The following is a 15,128-nucleotide window of genomic DNA, read 5'->3' on the forward strand; positions in this document are numbered from 1 at the left end:
TTCTGCCCAAAAGAAGGGGGAGAAACGAACGTGACCAAAGTTGGGGGTGGTACTTGATGACGTTAGTCGATTTTCCAAGCCAGCGGGAAGCATAGTTGGAGACAGTGGATGGGAGGTTGTTTTGTGTAATGAGTGAGGTTCAGAGCTATCTTGCATGCCCCTTCTCCAATCAATGCCGATATGGGCTGGGTAATTCTCAAGGGTCTGTGGAGATGCTACAGCATTTGAAGGAGGTATTGAACTTTTCCTTCTGTCTTCCTGGTAATCCGGTCTCAGGACAGGACTCAGAAGAGCCTATCTGTTCAGGAGTCTGGAATCAAGCACGTGAGTGATATGTGCCATGAGCTCTTCAGGCCTGTGCAGGGAGCCGGAGAGCTTTGGGCTCGGAGGTTTTTATAGCAGCTGAATTAGTTAATTGTTGTCTAACAAGAGGTGTTAACTGTTTAGATGTCCTTCTGTTTTCCTCGAATGACTTGCTCTTTGTATTGCAGTTTCCTTGTGCTTTCCGTTTAAATGTTACATTATTTTGATAGGCTTGGGGATTCCTTGTTACCTGTATTATTTCAGTGAGCACCCGATTAGTGCTAATTGTGAGTCCTGGTTTGAGAATGTTATACCCACGGTGTCACCGATCTTCTGTTGGAATTCCTATGAATAAACTCTGGATACCGTCACTACATGGGAGTTTGTCTTTCTTCCGCACTTGGGTTCCAACATTGCCAGTACACATCATGACGGATATGGCTGTCCTACAAAGGTAGCTGTATGTGATTAGGGACTTCGGGCTGGAGGATATTGGCATGAGATTAGATGCTGATGTTAGTTTCTTATCCTGCCAGTAGAGTTGGAAGATCTTGCAGGGAAGAAGTTGTTGTTGTCTTTCTTGAGGTGTCTGCTGTAGGTCAACTCAGTTTCAAAACATTCAGGAGGGCTGGGATCACTGCAGTGCAATAGTTCATAATCTCTGTAGCCTTGACTTTCTGGGACCTTTTTCTCCAGTTGACCAAAGGTTGTCCTAGTGCACTGAAGGAAATGGTGAATTTCATCTTTTGAGATGTGGCTCATGAGATATGGACAGTGGTCGATGTTTTCCAGGGTCTCGTTGTAGAATTTATTGTCAGAGGGTGGTGGTGTGCAGTTTGAGAGAGGGCTTGTATGTTTCAGATGTTATGCAGAGGCTGTGCTCTGACGCACTCCAGCGAACAAATTGGTGATGACTTGGAATTTGTCCTCTGGACTTGCGTGCATGCCGTTGTGGTGACCGTGGCTGGAGGTGATCTAGACTGTACATTGACGTGTAGCGGGTAGTCTGTTGGAAGTGATGGGTGGAGGGACAGGTGCTTCAACACTATAATTGCCATCGACAGACCCAATCATCCACTGAGAGCCCAGTATGGAGGTGCAAGGAAGAATATTTTCAAAGATGCTGCTAACCATGTCTCTGTCCTTGACGTGAGCCCCTTGGCGTCATCCCACATCAGCCTATTTCGTCCAGCCTAGCCACTTCTGACTGACAAGAATTGAAGGGTTGGGGAAGATTGGGGGACCGCTTCGTCGAGCACCTCCACTCCATCCGCCAGATTGGAGGACCGCTTCATTGAGCACCTCCACTCCGTCTGCCACAACAGACAGGATCTCCCGATAGCCACCCACTTCAACTCTGCTTCTCACTCCCTTTCAGATATGTCCATACATGGCCTCATCTACTGCCATGATGAGGATAAACTCAGGCTGGAGGAGCAACACCTCATATACCGTCTAGGTAGTCTCCAGCCCCTTGGTATGAACATTGAATTCTCCAACTTCTGGGAATTCCCTCCCCTTCCCTTCCTCTATCCCTATGTCACTCTGCCCCCTCCCCCAGCTCCCTCATGGTTCTGCCTCCTTCTTCTACTACCCATTGTTCTCAGGGCTATGACGTCAATGCTTCCCCTCCCCCACCCCTTTGTCTTTCAAATTACTGGTCTTTCAACTGAAGCTACAAGCATTCTTCAAATCCTTCCCCATCTTTCATTCTGCAGTCCTGACGAAGGGTTCCGGCCCGAAACGTCGACTCATCGTTTCTAACTGATGCTGCCCGACCTGCTGAGTTCATCCAGCGTACTGGAAGTGTTGTTTTAATCACAGCGTCTGCAGATTATTTTGTGTTTAAGAATTGAAGGGTACCATGCTGAGAAAGAACAAGAGCACAGGGACAGATGGTGTCCGTGTTGAAGTTCAAAAACATGATGGCGAAGAACTTCAGTAATGAACTCACAGTCTAATCTATCCATATCCAGGAAGAAGAGGTCATGCCAGAGGACCCCTGAGTTGCCTAATCATGTGTGTCCTCTGGGTGCTCCAATTCCTCCCGAGGACACATGTGTTAGTACGTTGTGGGTATGCTACGTTGGTTCCGGAAGCATGGTGACAATTGTGGGACCTCATTATGTCCCGGACTGTGTTCATCGTTAATGCACATGACACATTTCACTGAATGTTTCAGTGTACATGTGACAAATAAACCTCATCTTTAATCTTTTGAATTAAGGCTTGAGCTTTAACTAGTTGAATAAAGCACTTCAACATATCCGGAATGAGACATTTGCCAATGTATTTTGGTCCTCTTCCTCTTGTATGGCAGTTTGAAGTTCTTTGGTGTAATGATTCCTTTCCCTGGCAACATACCCATAAGCAGCCTGGAAACTGTATTAAGAAGGCCTTAGGGCTATAGTTTATTTATATTGTGCGATTCATTAACATTGAAACTTGTACCTGGGATTACAATTCTGTAGGTGAAGAGAATTGTTCACAGCTTGATCTACGTGCACGCCATGGGAACGTGAAGAAGGAAGGACCCCAGTGTGGTATTTCAGAGCACTGGGGAATAACAAGTAGGAAATGCTAGAAATAGCAAGGGCCGATAGGCAGCACATTCGGGGTGTGAAAGAAGCTCTGCTTCTTGTTCCGTTCTCTGTAAGAATGTTTCACAACATTAAGGTTGCAGATTGGAGAGTGTACCTGCTTGCTTTTATGAAACCTATAATGTTTTTCAAAATGGAGGATTTATTTACTTAGAGATACAGCATGGAACAGGCGCTCCCAGCCCAACAAGCCACACTGCCCCACATCCCAACTATTTAACCCTATCCTAATCACAGGACAATTTACAATGACCAACTGGTACGCCTTTGGACTGTGGGAGGAGACCCACACGGTCATGGAACGTACAACCTATGTACAGTCGGCACCTGAATTGAACTCTGATGTCTGACAGCCCAAGCTGCAATAGGGTCGCGCTAACCCTAGGGGTGGTGGAGTTAAGTCTGCATCCCACTTTGTGAAGCAGAGCACTGTGTACGATTCTACACTGTCTCTAATGAAACAGCAAGAATTAGAATCAGAATTAGGCTTAAAATCATTGGCATGTGTTGTGAAATTTGTTATCTTTGTGGCAGCGGTACAATGCAATTCATAATAATAGAAACAAAACTGTGAATTACAGTAAATATATATATTGTGTGTGTGTGTATATATATATATACATATATACACATGAACACAACCTCACTATTTAAAAAAAATTTTCCACGAGTAAATTAAACAAGTAGTGGAAAAATAAAAATAAAAAAGAGGTTGTGTTCAATGTCCATTCAGAAATCCGATGGCAAGGGGAAAGAACCTGTTTCTGAATTGTTGAGCATGTGCCTTCACACTCAGAAGAATCACTCCGAGAATGAATCTCAGAATAGTATATGGTACTTCAATAATAAATTTAATTTGAACTTTGAGATTACTACTTGACTTGTGTACCATGAACACAATTAGACACTGAAATAAAGCTAATGATCGGAATCACTATTTTTCAGCAAACATGCATCTAATTTTCAGAATAATATTTCAGTAAGTGACCTGACAAATTTACTCAAAGGCTAAGTACAAGCACAGATATTTTAGTAAATATTGTGTCGACCCTGTTTGTTGGGATCTTGGCTTTTTTTCAAGTCTTAGATCAACCTTTTCTTCTTTCTTGGCTGAGTGGAACGCATATCAATTTTCCATAGCAACACCTTTTACAGACAGCACCTCTGAATATTGCTCATGCTTCCCAGCTAATGCTGTGAAATTTGACTAAGGTTGGGCACGTACACACACATGCACACACCAAGTGTGACACTGGTGTTGTTTCAGCTGTGCTAAGCAATGTCTGAGCCACCCGCTGGGCATTCTGAAGCGTTCATGTCCGTGCTCTCCACCAAATGAAATACAATGTTCCCTGATGCCCTTCAAACAAAAATATTGTGCTAGGAGAACATGGTATAGTTTGTGGAAAAGCTATAGTCAGAAGTTGCCCTCATGATTTGTATGTTGGGAGGTTAAATCAAAAAGCTGCAAGGTAATTTTGCAGCCCCATAAAACACTGGAAATATCCTTATGAATGTTTTCGGAGCCCTTTTCAATTTCTCAGTTTCCTACCTCTGACTTGCATATTTCATAATATTTCTGGCTGAACTCGTTCATTCTGTAAATTTGAGAACATCTAAAATAGTTGTATCTGTATCCTCACTTGCACCACCCAAACAAACACGCAGAATGCAAGAGAATTTCCGCAAACAATTCTATAAACAGACATGTAGACCTTGACCCCATTTATAAGCCAATTCAGGCAAAATACCAGACAACACACAGAGTTCGACATGCAGCCAGTCAGTGATGAGACCCCTCCCTACATCACAATTGAGTTTCTGTATTGATGACCATTCAGCTGATCGATAAGTATATAAAGGCCAAGCATTCAGAGGACACACCACAAGTGAAGAGCACATCGCTGATGTCTCCTCATGTGGTGACAAAACATTTGCCAATGGATTGCGAAGATCAGAGAACAATTCAACCTAACCTTGTACCATCCAGTTCTCACGTCATCCTCACTGTTTGCTGACTGAACTGCCTGCTAAGGGACACTGAAGTTTTAGATTCCCTCCTTGCACTTCTCCCCTCCCTGTGTCCACACCCTTCACCTCTATGATGTCTACACCTCTCTAATTTAGTCTCAGATTTAACCACTCCACCATTGAGAACCAAACATCAGCTGAATAAACACCAAATGTAGTGATTTCTGCCTTCGGTCTCTGTACTTTAGTTTTTTACATCACAACCGACCTCCTTTCTGCCCTAATATCTCCCAGTGTCTCCACCTCAATTCTTTTGTTTGATCACAGTTCTGTAGAGTCTCAGGAACCATTGAATTGGCAGCTGCTTCTCAATGCAAATAAAAAGTGGCTAAAATGAGGGAAGAGTTCTTCTGATGTGTGAAATGTCTGAATGGTATTTTTAATCCTCTTGTATCTATCAAAAGACTTCCAACCAGAAAGATAAAGTAACAATGGAGAGACGGAGGAAGAGGCGGTTGGCTCACAAATAGAGAAAGCTTGGAGACAGTGCGAGAGGGAGGATAGGCAGGTGATAGAAAAGAGACGTGGTCAGACCAGTGGTTTGAGATGTGTCTGTTTTAATGCAAGGAGTATTATGAACAAAGCGGATGAGCTTAGAGCGTAGATCAGTACTTGGAGCTATGATGTTGTGGCCATTACAAAGACTTGGATGGCGCAGGGACAGGAATGGTTACTTCGAGTGCCAGGCTTTAAATGTTTCAGAAAGGACAGGGAGGGAGGCAAAAGAGGTGGGGGCATGGTACTGTTGATCAGAGACAGTGTCACCACTGCAGAAAAGGAGAGAGACATGGAGGGATCGTCTGCAGAATCTCTGTGGGTGGAAGTTAGGAACAGGAAGGGGTCAATAACTCTACTGGGTGTTTTTTATAGACTACCCAATAGTAACAGGGACATCGAGGAGCAGATAGGGAGACAGATTCTGAAAAGGTGTAATAATAACAAGGTTGTTGTGGTGGGAGATTGTAATTTCCCTAATATTGATTGGCATGTCCCTAGAGCAAGGGGTTTAGATGGGGTGGAGTTTGTTAAGTGTGTTCAAGAAGGTTTCTTGACACAGTATGTAGATAAACCCACAAGAGGAGAGGCTGTACTTGATCTGGTATTGGGAAATGAACCTGGTCAGGTGTCAGATCTCTCAGTGGGAGAGCATTTTGGAGATAGTGATCACAATTCTATCTCCTTTACCATTGCTTTGGAGAGGGATAGGAACAGACAAATTAGGAAAGCATTTAATTGGAGTAAGGGGAAATATGAAGCTATCAGGCAAGAACTTGGAAGCATAAACTGGGAACAGATGTTCTCAGGGAAATGTATGGAAGAAATGTAGCAAATGTTCAGGGGATATTTGTGTGGAGTTCTGCATAGGTACATTCCAATGAGACAGGGGAAGGATGGTAGGGTACAGGAACAGTGGTGTACAAAGGCTGTTGTAAATCTAGTCAAGAAGAAAATAAATGCTTATGAAAGGTTCAAAATAACTAGGTAATGAGAGAGATCTAGAAGATTATAAGGCTAGCAGGAAGGAACTTAAGAAAGAAATTAGGAGAGCCAGGAGGGGCCATGAGAAGGCCTAGGCGGACAGGATTAAGGAAAACCCCAAGGCATCCTACAAGTATGTGAAGAGCAAGAAGGTAAGAGGTGAGAGAATAGGACCTATCAAATGTGACAGTGGAAAAGTGTGTATGGAACCGCAGGAGATAGCAGAGGTACTTAATGAGTACTTTGCTTCAGTATTCCCTACGGAAAAGGACCTTGACGATTGTAGGGATGACTTAGAGCGGACTGAAAAGCTTGAGCATGTAGATATTAAGAAAGAGGATTTTGGAAAGCATCAAGTTGGATAAGTCACCAGGACCGGACGAGATGTACCCAGGCTACTGTGGGAGGCAAGGGAGGAGATTGCTGAGCCTCTGGCGATGATCTTTGCATCATCAATGGGGACGGGAGAGGTTCCAGAGGACTGGAAGGTTGTGGATGTTGTTTCATTATTCAAGAAAGGGAGTAGAGATAGCCCAGGAAATTATAGATCAGTGAGTCTTACTTCAGTGTTTGGTAAGTTGATGGAGAAGATCCTGAGAGGCAGGATTTATGAACATTTGGAGAGGCATAACATGATTAGGAATAGTCAGCATGGCTTTGTGAAAGGCAGGTCATGCCTTACGAGCCTGATTGAATTTTTTGAGGATCCCAATAAACACATTGATGAAGGTAGAGCAGTAGATATAGTGTATATGGATTTCAGCAAGGCATTTGATGAAGTACCCCATGCAAGGCTTATTGAGAAAGTAAGGAGGCATGAGATCCAAGGGGACATTGCTTTGTGGATTCGGAATTGGCTTGCCCACGGAAGGCAAAGGGTTGTTGTAGACGGGTCAAATTCTGCATGGAGGTTGGTCACCAGTGGTGTGCCTCAAGGATCTGTTCTGGGACCCCTACTCTTCGTGAGCTTTATAAATGACCTGGATGAAGAAGTGGAGGGATGGGTTAGTAAAATTTGTTGATGGCACAAAGGTTGGAGATAGTGTGGAGGGCTGTCAGAGGTTACAGTGGGACATTGATAGGATGCAAAACTGGGTTGAGAAGTGGCAGGTGGAGTTCAACTTAGATAAGTGTGAGGTGGTTCATTTTGGTGGGTCAAATATGATGACAGAATATAGTATTAATGGTAAGACTCTTGGCAGTGTGGAGGATCAGAGGAATCTTGGGGTCCGAGTCCATAGGACACTCAAAGCTGCTGCGCAGGTTGACTCTGTGGTTAAGAAAGCATACAGTGCATTGACCTCCATCAATCGTGGGATTGAGTTTAGGAGCTGAGAGGTAATGTTGCAGCTATATAGGACCCTGGTCAGATCCCACTTGGAGTACTGTGCTCAGTTCTGGTCACCTCACTACAGGAAAGATGTGCAACCATTGAAAGGGTGCAGAGGAGGTTTACAAGGATGATGCTTGGATTGGGGAGCATGCCTAATGAGAAAAGTTTGAGTGAACTGGGCCTTTTTTTCTTGGAGTGACGGAAGATGAGAGGTGACCTGATAAAGGTGTATAAGATGATGAGAGGCATTGATCATGTGGATAGTCAGAGGCTTTTTCCTAGGGCTGAAATGGCTAGCAGGAGAGGGCAAAGTTTTAAGGTGCTTGGAAGAAGGTATGGAGGAGATGTCAGAGGTAAGTTTTTTATGCAGAGAGTAGTGAGTGTATGGAATGGGCTGCCGGCAACGGTGGTGGAGGCAGATATGATAGGGTCTTTTAAGAGACTCCTGGATAGGTACATGGAGCTCAGAAAAATAGAGGGTTATGGGTAACCCCGGGTAATTTCTAAGGTAAGGACATGTTCGGCACAGCTTCGTGGTCCAAAGGACCTGTATTGTGCTGTAGGTGTTCTATGTTTCTATATTTCTAACATGCTTCCCAGTAGAACAGTTTACATGGCCTCACACAGAAATCACCCAGCGATCTAATCCATTATGAAATCAGCATGGAACAGGCTATTTTAGACATGGGCTTAGGTGAGGGCCTCTGGGTCATAAGAGTGATCATAACACGTTGAGAGGTCGGATTAAAGGATCTTCTGGAGAAGACTGATCATAATATATTAGAGTTTCATACTTAGCTTGTGAGTGAAAGGCTTATGACTGAATCATGTGACTTTAACCAAGACGTGCAAAGTTGCAATTGCAGAGAATCACAATCAGGATCTGGTTTAATATCGCTGCATGTGTCGTGAAATTTGTTGTCTTTGCGGTAGCAGTACAGTGCAGTACATAATAGAAAAAAAACTGTGAATTACAGTAAGTGTATATATATTAAATAGTTCAATTAATTAGGTAATGAAAAAATAGAAATGAGAAAAGCAATGAGGTAGTGTTCATGGGCTCATTCCCATTCAGGATGGTAGTGGGGAAGAAGCTGTTCCTGAACCGTTGAGTATGTGCCTTCAGGCTTCAGAGTTGGGTAAGAATATTATGGATTTTCTAGTCGTAATGATGTTGAAATTTCCAGTAGTGGAAGAGACTGTTCCATAAAGCAGTTAGCAAATCTGGGATTTCCATACAAGCACAGGTTCATGCTCTCTGTGGTTCAGCTCTTCTTCGCAATATTTACAACTCTCTCCACCAATATCAAAGGAATCAGTCGAAACAATAAAACATAAGGTGTTACAACCTGCAAATTACCAATACAAGTGCTTTTAATAAGTGTATTTATATTTCAAATTTCTTATCTGTGGATTAGTCATGTAACAATTAAGAATGATGAAAATGAAATTAATCACATTCTTGTATGCAGTATCTGAGAATTGAAGTGTTAGGCTCCCAAGGCAGCTTAATGACATCAGCGATGCTGGGTGCCAGTGATCCTTTTGATCTGACAGTTGTGGACAAAGAGAAGGGGATGATCACTAGGTCTTTATTGGCAACTTTCACCAGGGGCAGAGGCTAGCATCATCTGTCCACCACTGTGACAAAACCAGGTCTACAATTTCAAGTTGGCCGTGAGAGTGTGGAATGAGCTGTCAGTGCAAGTTGTGCATGCAAGCTTGATTTCAATGTTTGTGAAGTTTGGAATGGTACATGGATGGTGGGGGTATGGATGGCTATGGTCCAGGTGCGGGCTGACTGGAGTAGGCAGTTTAAATGGTTTGGCCTGGACTAGATGGGTGATGGGCCTGTTTCTGTGCTGTATTTTTCGATGACTCCATGAGTATAGTAGTTAAGAAATAGTAAGGGAAAGACGTCACTGCTGAAATAGCATGACAGCTTCCTTCATAATAGGACCCGGCTGGTGGCGTATTGGCATCAGTGCCGGGGTTCGAATCCAGCCAGCTTCCCCTGCATGCTTCCCATCCATGATGGGTTACGAGCTGGTGATCTCTTTGGAAACTCACCCGGCAGAAGGCAATGGCAAACCACTGCTGTAACTTGCCTCGTACACGGTTCCCCCCTACGTCAGAGAGGCGTGGAGGGAACTCGTCTGCTAACTGGAGAAACTCCGGATATATAAAGAATTATAATATAATATATAAAGAATTAATCAAGCAATATTCTGCTGTAATTGTGTTGGACTTTATATATGGAATGGACTAACCAAATGGAAATGGAAGCCTTGTCGATGAGTACTGTATATAGTCCATATGAGTGGAGGGGTAGAGATACTGTATGTCTCTACTAAAGGAGGTGCAAGGTGCTCCTTCCCTACAATTACTGCAGAATATTGCTTGATTAATTTTTATATATTCTGTGTTTTATGGTGTAGCTATTGTGAAGGAAGCTAATATGCTCTAATAGCCGTCTCTATTTTCTGAGGAGACTGAGGTCCTTTAACATCTGCTGGACAATGCTGAGGATGTTCTATGAGTCTGTGGTGGCCAGTGCTATCATGTTTGCTGTTGTGTGCTGGGGCAGCAGGCTGAGGGTAGCAGACACTAACAGAATCAACAATCTCATTCGTAAGGCCAGTGATGTTGTGGGGATGGAACCGGACTCTCTGACGGTGGTGTCTGAAAAGAGGATGCTGTCCAAGTTGCATGCCATCTTGGTCAATGTCTCCCATCCACAACATAATGTACTGGGTGGGCACAGGAGTACATTCAGCCAGAGACTCATTCCACCGAGATGCAACACAGAGCGTCATAGGAAGTCATTCCTGCCTGTGGCCATCAAACTTTACAACTCCTCCCTTGGAGGGTCAGACACCCTGAGCCAATAGGCTGGTCCTGGATTTATTTCATAATTTACTGGCATAAGTTACATATTACTATTTAACTATTTATGGTTCTATTACTATTTATTATTTATGGTGCAACTGTAATGAAAACCAATTTCCCCCGGGATCAATAAAGTATGACTATGACTATGGCTATGACTATGACTATTCTCAACAGTGACATCTTTCCCTTGCTATTTCTTAACTCCTATGCTGTCAAACTAACTTAGATTCATAGAGTCATGGAAAAATACAGCACAGAAACAAGCCCATCACCCACTAGACTGCAGGTCACCCTTGGGCAAGGTGTAGCACCTGCTTAGCCCCCCGATCAGGGCCACGTGAAGCCAGGGTGGTGGATGGTTCTATGAGCAGATGGTGCAATCACAAGTCCTGGTTATGCGACCACTGACGCCAGGCAGACAATCTCCGAAAAGTATTGATAATGGCTGGAGTCACCCGTCTTGTAAAGGCAATGACAAATCACTTTTGCAGAAAAATGAGCTGAAAACAATCATAGTCATAGAAGGACCAAGATCGCCACGTCTTATGACACAGCACGTACTGATGATGAGTGAGTTTCTTAGCACAACAGGTGGAACACATTAATTTTAGATTCCGTCATGTGTAAAGAGGCAGGACTAATGGTTCCTCTGGGAAAGAGTGATTATAACATACTAGGAGTTTAATATTTACCTTGAGAGTGGAAAACGTATGTCTGAAACTTGTGACCTAAATATAGATAGTTATAATGATATGAAGGCAGTTCGCTGAAGTGAAGTAGGAAAACAGGTTAAATGCCAAAATGGTAGATAATCAGTGGAGTTCAAAGTAAATTTATTATTAAAGTACATAAAAATTCCCACATACTACAGTGAGATTTGCTTGCTTGCAGGCATTCACAGTAGAATTCAGAAATACGATGGAATCAATGAAAAACTACACACAAAGCCACACAAACAGCTAATGTGCAAAAGAAGGCAAACTGTGCAAATACTAAAAAAATTAAATTGTAATAAAATAAATAATACTGAGACCATGAGCTGTAGAGTCCTTGAAAATGAGTCTGTGGGTTGTGGAATCAGTTCAGTGTTGGGGTGAGTGAGCTTATCAATGTCACATATCCCACCCTGCAAAAGCTCATTTCAGGGAGGTAGCACTCCCACCCCTCACCCCCGGTCGACCTCCAAGGGTGTATGTAATACTTTGTTGGGTGATTTTGTCTAATCTGTAAACCAAGTTGGGTATATGCAGAAAATGTAACGTTAAAATATGTACTTATATTATCATGGAGTTGTTTTTTTATTCTATTACAACTTTAAGCAAGTCTACAGGGAGTTTGGCCTCATCATGTAGGACGTCAATAGCGTAGCTCCTCAGCAGCTAGCCAGCTAGTTTAAATAACGTTAGCTATGCTAATGAACGAATGACACCTGTTAAACTCACCTCAACATGTCTTTTACATTTTAACCCACCATGGGCAATAGAAAAGTCACTGTTGCAAACAGTGCAGCGAGCAACACTGTCATTATTTTTGAGGTCGACTGTAAAGCCCGCCCACAGAGAAAATTGATAGGTCTACTTAGCACAAAGGGAGACCAATCAGGATGCTCCCTCTCCCGGGATATTGTATATAATTTGCGGGTGTCAGGGAGCTGCCATCAATATGTGGGAGACTCCTGGAACTTCCGGGAGAGGTGGGATGTCTGCCATGTTGTGTCTGGAGCCTGATGGTTGAAGGGTAATAACTGTTCCTATACTGGGCCTTTAAGCACCTGTACATCCTTCCCAATGGCAGCAGGGAGAAGAGAGCATAGCCTGGATAATGGGGGTCCTTGAGATGGATGCTGCTTTCTTGTGCCAGTGCTCTTTGTAGATGTGCTCAATGGTGAGGACTATTTGCCTGTGATGGAATGACTGTTTTGCGTTCTCAACAAAGAGGTATTTCATTGGAAAATAAGTATCAAATTGAAAAAAAAAGGCATAAATACAATTTACCAAGAACATTTTTTTTTAGATATTTGCAAGTTAGAAATTTCCTAAATACCATACTTTCCTCCCTTCCGGCATTTACCCCCTACAAATATTTTAGACGCTATCATTAACCTCAACCCGTGTCAAAAAGGTGTAACGGCTATTATTTATAATACTATCATGAAACTTAGGATAGCTCCATTGGATAAGATTAAGACTGACTGGGAAAAGGAATTGGGCCTTACTATCCCAGCGGATGACTGGGCTCATATTTTACAACTAGTCAATACTTCCTCTATCTGTTCCAAACACTCCTTAATTCAATTTAAAGTTGTCCATAGAGCACACATGTCTAAAGATAAATTAGCTCGTTTTTACTCTCATATTAACCCTCTTTGTGATAGATGTCATGGGGAGATAGCTTCCCTGACCCATATGTTTTGGTCTTGTCCTACTCTGGAAACTTTTTGGAAAGACATTTTTAATATTATTTCAAAGGTTTTGCATAGTGATATTTCTCCCCATCCTATTACTGCTATCTTTGGATTACCTAAAACTTCTAGTAATTTATCCCCCTCAGTGCGTAGAATGATTGCATTTCTTACTTTAATGGCGAAAAGATGTATTCTACAACATTGCAAGGAGATTAATGCCCCAACTACGTTGTTTTGGTTCTCTCAAATGATACTGTGTCTAAATTTGGAAAAAATCAGAAGTAATCTTTATGATACTTCAGTTAAATTTGAACAGACCTGGAGATCTTTTATTCAATATTTTCATTTAATGTAACAACTTATTTCTCTCTCTGATCATATATACACTCCCTTGGTGGATTTTATCTGCTATAGGTGGAGGTCGGGTTTGAGGACGTGATTGTTTAATCTGTTTAAGTCTACTATTTACCTAGTTAGCCATTGCTTTGCTTTATAGCTTAGTTGCATGGTAGTTTTTTTGGGGGGGGGGTTTTCAGGGTTTTTTTTCTCCTTTATCAATATATATGGAAAACTAGTATACAATTATATTACCTTGTTATTTTATAACTAACCTACGTTATTTGCATTTTTTTTTTGTATTAATATTTCTTGTGTATCTATATTGTAATAATGTATTGGTTGCTATATGTTTTACCTTTTGTGTACTAATTCAATAAAAAGATTTAAAAAGAAAGAAAGAAAAGGCACATAATGTTAGTACAACGTTGTAGACCAAAGCTGGGGAAGTATCTGAAACCAGCGAAGGGTGACTGACAGAAAAGGAATCTGGGGGGCAGCACAGTGAAGCAGTGAGTAACGCTCCTGCCTCCCTGCGCCGGGGCACAGGTTCAGTCCTGACTTTGAGTGCTGACTGTGTGGAGTTTCCACGTTCTCTCAATGACCATGTGGATTTTCTCAGGGTGTTCCAGTTTCCTTCCACTTCCAAAAGACTTGTGGTTGGGAAGGTTGGTTTGCTGCAATAAGTATCCCAGTATGTGAGAGGAGTTGAAAAAAAAAATAGAGAGTATAAAAATAAGGGAATTAATGTAGGATTAAAGTAAAAATGATTGGTGTGGACTCATGGGCCAAAGGTTTAAAGCAGGGGTCCCCAACCTTTTTTTATGCCATGGACCAATACCATGAATCAAGGGGTTTGTGGACGTCAGACTGGGAGCCCCTGGTCTAAGGACATCCCATTGAATGATGGAGCAGCTTAAAGGACTACTTAGTCAACTCCTTTCCCTTACGGCTAAATCATTTAGCCGTGGGGAGATAGAAATGGTTTAGCTAGGTGCAGGATTGCCTGAGTGGGTAAAAGAACAATTTATTTGTGTGCAACTTTTTGGAAAAGAAAACTTGGTGAAATCATGGTGGTCTTATAGAATAGATCAAATTGAAATTATAAAATACTCAAAGTACTCCAAGAAGCATGTAATCCTGAAGTATGTGGCTAACACGAGGGGGAATAACTGTAAGGTGATTGGAGGAAAGTATAAAGGAGATGTCAGGGGTAGGTTTTTTCACACACAGCGTGGTGCATGCGTGGATCAACTGCCAGGGTGGTGATAGAGGCAGGGACATTTAAAGGACTCTTAGATAGGCACATGGAAGATAGAAAAATCAAGGGCTATGTTGAAGGGAAGGGTTAGATTGAAATTAAAATAGGTTAAAAGGTTGGCATAACATCATGGGTCAAAAGGCCTGTACTGTGCTGTTTTGTTCGATGTTCTATGTTCTATGTTAGAGTGCCATCGTAGCACAGGGGTTTGCGTAGCACAGGGGCATTGGAGTTCAGAGTTCCAACTCTGGCATCCTCTGTAAGGAGTTTGTATGTTCATCCCATGTGTGAGTGGGTTTCCTCCGGGTGCTCCGGTTTCCTCCCAAAGATGTACCGATTTGTAGGTTAATTGGTCATGGTAAATTGTCCCATGATTAGGTTAGTGTTAAATAAGTGGGTTGCTGGACGGTGCAGTTGTCAGAAAGGCCTGTTCTGCCCCGTATCTCCAAATGAATGAATGAATGAATAATCTACCATAACTCACTGGGG

At 42.5% G+C, this 15,128-nt stretch overlaps 1 protein-coding gene across 1 annotated transcript in view; it reads left to right on the top strand.

The window, feature by feature from the left end:
• Positions 1–15,128, top strand: part of LOC140211868 (very long chain fatty acid elongase 6-like) — a 126,802-nt gene that overhangs the window by 105,812 nt on the left and 5,862 nt on the right. The gene's annotated exons all lie outside the window — the stretch shown is intronic.

The sequence above is a fragment of the Mobula birostris genome, chromosome 18, assembly GCF_030028105.1.
Source record: "Mobula birostris isolate sMobBir1 chromosome 18, sMobBir1.hap1, whole genome shotgun sequence".
NCBI classification, from domain to species: domain Eukaryota; kingdom Metazoa; phylum Chordata; class Chondrichthyes; order Myliobatiformes; family Myliobatidae; genus Mobula; species Mobula birostris.